We start from the raw sequence: 6367 nt of genomic DNA, 5'->3' as shown, positions 1-6367 counted from the left end.
TACGGTCGAGGAGTCGGCAGGCGGCTGAGCGCCCGTCCCAATGTCCATCGATTGGAGTTCGGACAGATCAATTTGGCGCCGTGGGAGCACTGTATCCGGCGGAAGAGATGGGACAACCGAGCGACAACACAATCGTGGCACTCACTGGGCACGAGGAACAGGGCGCCGCTAACTCATGGGCGTCGGCTACTCCACGTGACTGCCAGCCGGGCAGCGAGCCTTCCCGCAGCTGCCGACATCCGGAATGGACCAACAGGGCATATATTCAGGAGGCTTTCATAGGGCCCCACCACGTGCCCCAAGTTGTTGCGGCTAACGAGCAAGGATCTTTATGCGATGATGCGTGCGCGACCACGAAAGGCGAAACCCGGCCGGGTACATCACAGGCGCCGGCCAGTTCGAGGTTATCCTCGCGATGCTTGAAGAAACACTACACCCCAACGATCAGAGGAGTACAACGCCACCCAGATGATCATCTAGGAAAATTCGATAACCGCCACTTTGCATCGATTACTCGGATGGTGTGAAATGTCGGGTGTTCCTCACTACCCTTGCTTCGAGATGGTTGACGCCGGATGGATCCATTCTGAGTTTCAAAGAGTTCCGCATGACCTTCCTCCACCATTTCACGGCGAAGCGCGCTATCGAAGACTAGTGTCGGTCACCTGTTTGCCATCAAACAAGAAGCCCATGAATCTCAGAGCTTATATCGCGATTCAACGGTGTATGGATATTCAACGGCACCTCGAAACCATTATGAATGCCTTCACACAAGGCGTGGAGACTTACTTTTCCGCCGATTAGGAAGCCGCTGATTATGATCATCATGCACGGTAATGGTATATTAATGTAGAAGAGGCGGCGGTAAGAAGGAAGCTCAACCGGGCTGAGGCCGAAACCAGCAACCGGCCAATCAGGGGATGGGCCATGAGACCCTCCCCTCACCCACATGCAAGGAACCATGCCATCCAAGAGGTAGCCGCTGCGGCTAAGCAAAAGAAAAATGGACACCCATGTTTTGTTCATTTCACCGGATGACGACGGGATTGCAGTCTTCCTTCATCGCTCATCCATCCCAGTGGTAGTCGTCGATCTCCATCACCCGACAGCAAAGATGCACCAAGAAGCCGTCGGACATCCGGAGGCGCGAGGCAATATCAACTCGAGGCGAAGAAGGCAGGCCGGGATCAGGGCCGTCGTCCCTGGGAGGAAGAAATAGAAATGGCAGCGTCGAGAAATCAACATCATGGGGCCGTGGCCGAGACTCCAACAGCGGAGAAGGCAAGTGTCGCACTTAAGATACACTCGGCGTGCGCAAGGCTGCCACAAGACGAAATGGACCCAAGTTTGGGACCTAGGGACCTCGAGGAGTCGAGGTTCATGATAACGCCCTCATCATCAGCGGTTATAGCTAATTACACTATTCACATTTTATTGTGACACCTCGGATCAACATCATGTTCAAAGAGGCTTCGACCAACTAATCAATGCAAGTCCATTTAACAATCCCTCTCACGGGTTCACGCCAAGTACTCAGGTCCGACTAGTTATTCAGCTGGGAGAGGAGCCACTCGGAGGACACGAGCAGACCGTAACTGTGGTCAATCGACTCTCCTCGGCATACAATGTCATCTGGGCAACCATCGCTCGGTGACCGAGCTGATCTCCACATTTATCAAAATCAAGTTCCGGTAGGAGACCAAGTGGGAGAAGTGCAAGGAGACGGTGGCCGGGAAATGCTATGTCGAGATGGTCCGAGCCGAAGTTAAATCCACACGGAAGATGCCTCGGTTTGAGGTAAATACTATAACTGAAAAACCCCCCTCTTTGGTTTATGAAGAAATAGAGGAGGTACAAATCCATCCTTCCCGACCGACGACCACCACATTTATAGCGTCCGACCTGGAGGCGAGCCAAAAGGAGGAGGTAATCAAATGTCTCCGAAAATCTGTCTCTAGTCGACATGACGGGTCTCTCCCCATAGGTAGTAGCAAGTGACTTCCACCGGACGTCAAAAGCCGTGAGAAAATGAGACTTTAGTACTGAGAAATGAGCATAATCCGGCGGAGGTGGAAAGGCTCTTGAGCACATCACTGTTCAGTTGGCTCGCTAATGTGGTGCCGTCTCTGGGCAACAAGTGGAGAGTCCGCATCGACTTCGAGATCTAAACAAAGCATGTCCAAAAACCCCCTACTTGGATTGATCTGGTTGACTCCAGTAGGTGCGAGCTCATTGCATGTTGGGCGCCTATCAAGGTTATCACCAACCGCCGCGAGAAGATCAAGAAAAGGTTAGTTTACGTCACGTTCTATTACCGACACTAAATGTTAATCCGTTCGGACTAAAGAGCGAGCTAACCTACAGTAGCTTAATGAACAAAGTATTCAAGGAGCGATCGAGAATTTAGAAGTCTATGTGGACGATATTCTCATCAAGTCATCCGAGCGACCGATCTTTTCAGAGACGCTAAGGAAATACGGGGTAAAGTTGAACCCTCAAAAATGTTTGTTCGGAGCAAAAGCGGGCGCTTCTTGGGCTATATACGGCGGGGGATCAAACAAACCAGCAAGGTGAGACCCGCGCCCCAAGTATGTGAATGAACGACGGATAACATCATTATCCAGATTCATCTCGGACCGCCGGACCGAGCCTTCCATTTTCAAGATCTGCAGCTACTAAGTTCAAGTGGGATGAGGAATGCGTGCTCGAGGCGAGAAGGCAGTATGTAATGCTTTACCCATACTAGCCAAGCGATAGCGAGCCACTATATGTATTTATTTATCTTCAGGCATGCCATAGGCTCTAGTCGTTAATGTGTGAAAAAACTAGTGTACTTCTAAGTCACATTCTAAAGGATCTTGAATCACCTTCTGGACTCTCGGCGCGTTTGCTTTGGTTCTCGCTCGCTGGACAGCCCATATCATCATTATCGCGCCATCATTGTCAAGACTGGGGCAGTACGGCGAGTACCTGAATCGTGCGGCGGGGGCTCATCAAATGGACAAACGAACTCGGCGAGTTCGATATTAAATATCAACCCGTTCGGAGATCAAGGCCTGATCCTTAGCAGATTTTGTGGAGTCGGCAGGCTATATGGAAAATATTTGTGGGCGGATCTTCCACCTCGGCTGTAGCATTGGCATCCTCTCTCTCCCAGTGACGCACTGTCACTGGTTTGGACTACAAGGGAGTAATGAGCGGAGTATGAGGCCCTCATGGCGAAAGCAGCCCCGGCACCTGTGCGGCGGGACCTCCACTCTCGGGTCGGACACGGCCTCGGGTACCTTTGGAATTAATGCGGGCAGCTCACGAGAGGCAAGCTCAAGACCAACCCGAGGTCGTCGTCGAAGATAACGGAGAACGTGATGCGTGAGCCAAACTACATAGCTCTATATCTCGGGTCGCTCGATCGACGGCCAGTCGAACAACAAGTGTGTAGTGGCTCATATCGGATGGAAGGCCTCGCCTTCCCAAGTGATTGAAGGATGCCCATTATGGAATTCTTGCTAGCTCGAGCCACTCCGTCGATCGGGAGGAAGCCCATACGCTAAGAGTACGGTTCACCCTCGGAGACTAACTCTACAAGAAGGCTTTCTCCCGACCACTTTTGAAGTGTGTGAGTTGAGGGCGCTGAATACATCCTCCGGAAGTGCATCAAGGGTCGAGGCGGAGGTCTCGGGAGGACATTGGAATGATCCTGGTAGTGGCGGGTAGTCGACCAGAAGAGCCGAAGGCGCTCGGACCACGCGTGCCTCTCTCGCTAAGTACCTACAACGTCCCACGAAGGATGAAAGCATCTGATGTATCTTGTCCGTTCGACCAATGGGGAATGGATATACGTAGGATCTTTCCCGTGGCGGCCGAGCGTGAGAGTTCGATGCGGTGATGCTACTTCTCTAAATGGGTTGAAGCCGACCACCAAGATCACTGAGCGAGATGGTTAAAAAGTTTATATGACACATCATTAGGTTCGGCATCCCGTCGACTTGTTTCAGATAGCAGGCGGCGATTGGAGGAAAGTTGCTTTCGAAGATTGGTGCAAAAGCTACGGCATCGACAACATTTCACGTGTCTGGCGTAAAGCAATGGTCAAGGCGAATGTAGCCAGCAGAAATTCTTCCCATTGGCTCGGCTCGACCATTTGGGAAGAAGGTGGGTGGATGAAGTCAGGCCTATGGGCCATCCGAACGCCCAGGAAGCCAGGAGGGAGCAGGCGTGGTGCCAGTGGCCGTTTGGTGGGCGGTGATTCGAGTGAAGCGAGGTCCAAAATTTACGAAGACAACGGGGCGGAGGGCTGAGGCAGAGACTTAGTCGGAAGAATGGGCTAGAGGCGAGGTCCGCTGATAATGCATCGGGCAAGAATGGCGTTGACCCGCGTGTGATCCAGGCGTTCGATCGGCGACTTAGTATGGAAGAAAGTAAAGGGTGTTCGGGCGTTGGCAGGCCCCCATGGCCATTCAAGGTCATTGAAAAAGTCACTCGCGCCTATTCCCGGAAGATGAAGCGCGGACGCTAGATCAACCGTGGAAGCGCTATCCACCTCCATTAGGTAAGGGTGAGGTCTTGTGCCCAATGTAATATTTGTACACTTATGTAGGTTATATATCCTCTGTTATGAGGGCAGAGTGAAAACTCGAATAGCATTGTTGGCAGGCGGCTTATTGATCGAGGCCCGGACTGTTAGTAGGAGGTATATTACAGAAAATGAGCTCAGCATTCGTAGAGATGAACCGGCATTTATAAACCTCAAGTAGGAAGGCCAAGTGACTCAGAAGCGTTAAAATCAAGAGATGAGCAAGGCGTCCTAAAGCCCTCCAAGACTGAAAGTGCCGGACGTGCGACGTTAAAATTGGAGGCGAAGCATTTAAGACGACCTAGATGGTTTATAAACGGAAGACCGCCGAGTTCTCGTTAAAATCGACGCGAACGGGCGTATGCCTATAAACGTAGTCGAGCTCGGCGTTATACGAGAGATGAGCCCTTCGAGGAAGTATTGATTTATCGACTCTTATAGCTCGCCTAGAAACTGCTGATCTGTAGGCAATGCCGCAATGGGCTAAGAATCGGAGACACCGACGCTACGTATAAACCTCGTGAGCGACGATAAAAGTGCGCCAGTTGTGGCTCAGGATGTAGAGTTGAGATTGTGTCCCCGCACATTAGGCATGAAGCAAGATATTACACCACGTCTCACCTATAAAAGAATACTGGCGTAGAAATTCGCGACGCGAAAAAGGTTAAGGATGAATGGAGCAATCAAATATGAAAACAAGCAAGCGAGTTCATTTCATAAACCCAAACGGAAGCCGAGTACAACAAAAGAAGTATTGCACGAAATGCGGGCACGTGATCATCGATCATACAACCATCCTCTCCCCTTGCTTGAAATTGTGTGGTGGGATGGTCATGACAGATCTGGGTTACCGGGGAGACACAGGAGCGGCTCGGCCTGGCATTAGTCCGGGTGGTGGCCTCGTCAACCTTAGCCTTTTGAGACTCTTGAGGCGGACGGACGTCGAGCTTCCGCACTGACTGCCGAACGGCCGTTCTCGTCCGTGGTGAGCTCGCGTGCGGGCTCCCGCTGAGATCAACATCCGATCAAGTCACCTTCCCCTGGAGCGGCGGTACAAATCTGTCATCGTCTGATCGTGCTGATGGTGGTCACGGGGGTTGGTACGCATGCTCCACGCCCGTGTGTTGCCGCTTTCTGCCACCTTCATCATGCGCTATCTCATCCGCGCGATGAGCCCTCCTTATGCTAGCGCTTCAATGTTGCGTAGCCCCGAGACGGTAGAGCCAGAGCACACTCACTAGCTCAAGCCTTTCCGTCAAGTCATATCGCCGAAGATAGCCCCAGTCCTGGGCAAAGCGATTGTCGTTTTCGACTCTCCTCCTTTATTCCGTTCCACTGCTAGGGCGCCTGTCCGGAGCTGCGAGGATCAAGTTAAGTCCAATCAACAAGAACCGACTCAATCAGACACGCCAAGTCGAGTTGGATGAGATCTATCACCAGAACCCAGAGAAGCTAAAAAAATCATGGACCATTCACGTGTCTCCCTGCTGACTCGGACTTTGGTCCAAAAGGCATGTGGGTGAGCTGGGAACGATGTTGGGTGCGAGGCAATCTCTCGAGTAGGAGACTAGTATTCGGCTGGTCGACTGGCACGGTGCGGAATCGGGGCGTGGAAATCACCCCGGTGGAAGTACGAACGTCGTGTAGGCACAATGCTGGCGGAGGACGGGCCTTGTCGGCTGTAGGAGCGGCCAGGTAGAGGGAAAGGATGGATTGTGGTGAGATCACATTGTCCCTTCCTCGGCTGCGTTCTTCCATCACCCGTTTCCGGGACGAGCAGATCGACACTAGTCA

General features: G+C 52.1%; 1 pseudogene; it reads right to left on the bottom strand.

Moving 5' to 3' along the window:
* Positions 1–1066: 1066 nt before the first annotated feature.
* The window catches only part of LOC121986704, a 56562-nt pseudogene continuing 51261 nt past the window's right edge, over positions 1067–6367 (bottom strand).

This window comes from Zingiber officinale, chromosome 5B (genome assembly GCF_018446385.1).
Source record: "Zingiber officinale cultivar Zhangliang chromosome 5B, Zo_v1.1, whole genome shotgun sequence".
NCBI lineage: Eukaryota > Viridiplantae > Streptophyta > Magnoliopsida > Zingiberales > Zingiberaceae > Zingiber > Zingiber officinale.
Note: the sequence above shows the minus strand (reverse complement) of the source record. Positions and strands in the feature narration are given on the sequence as shown.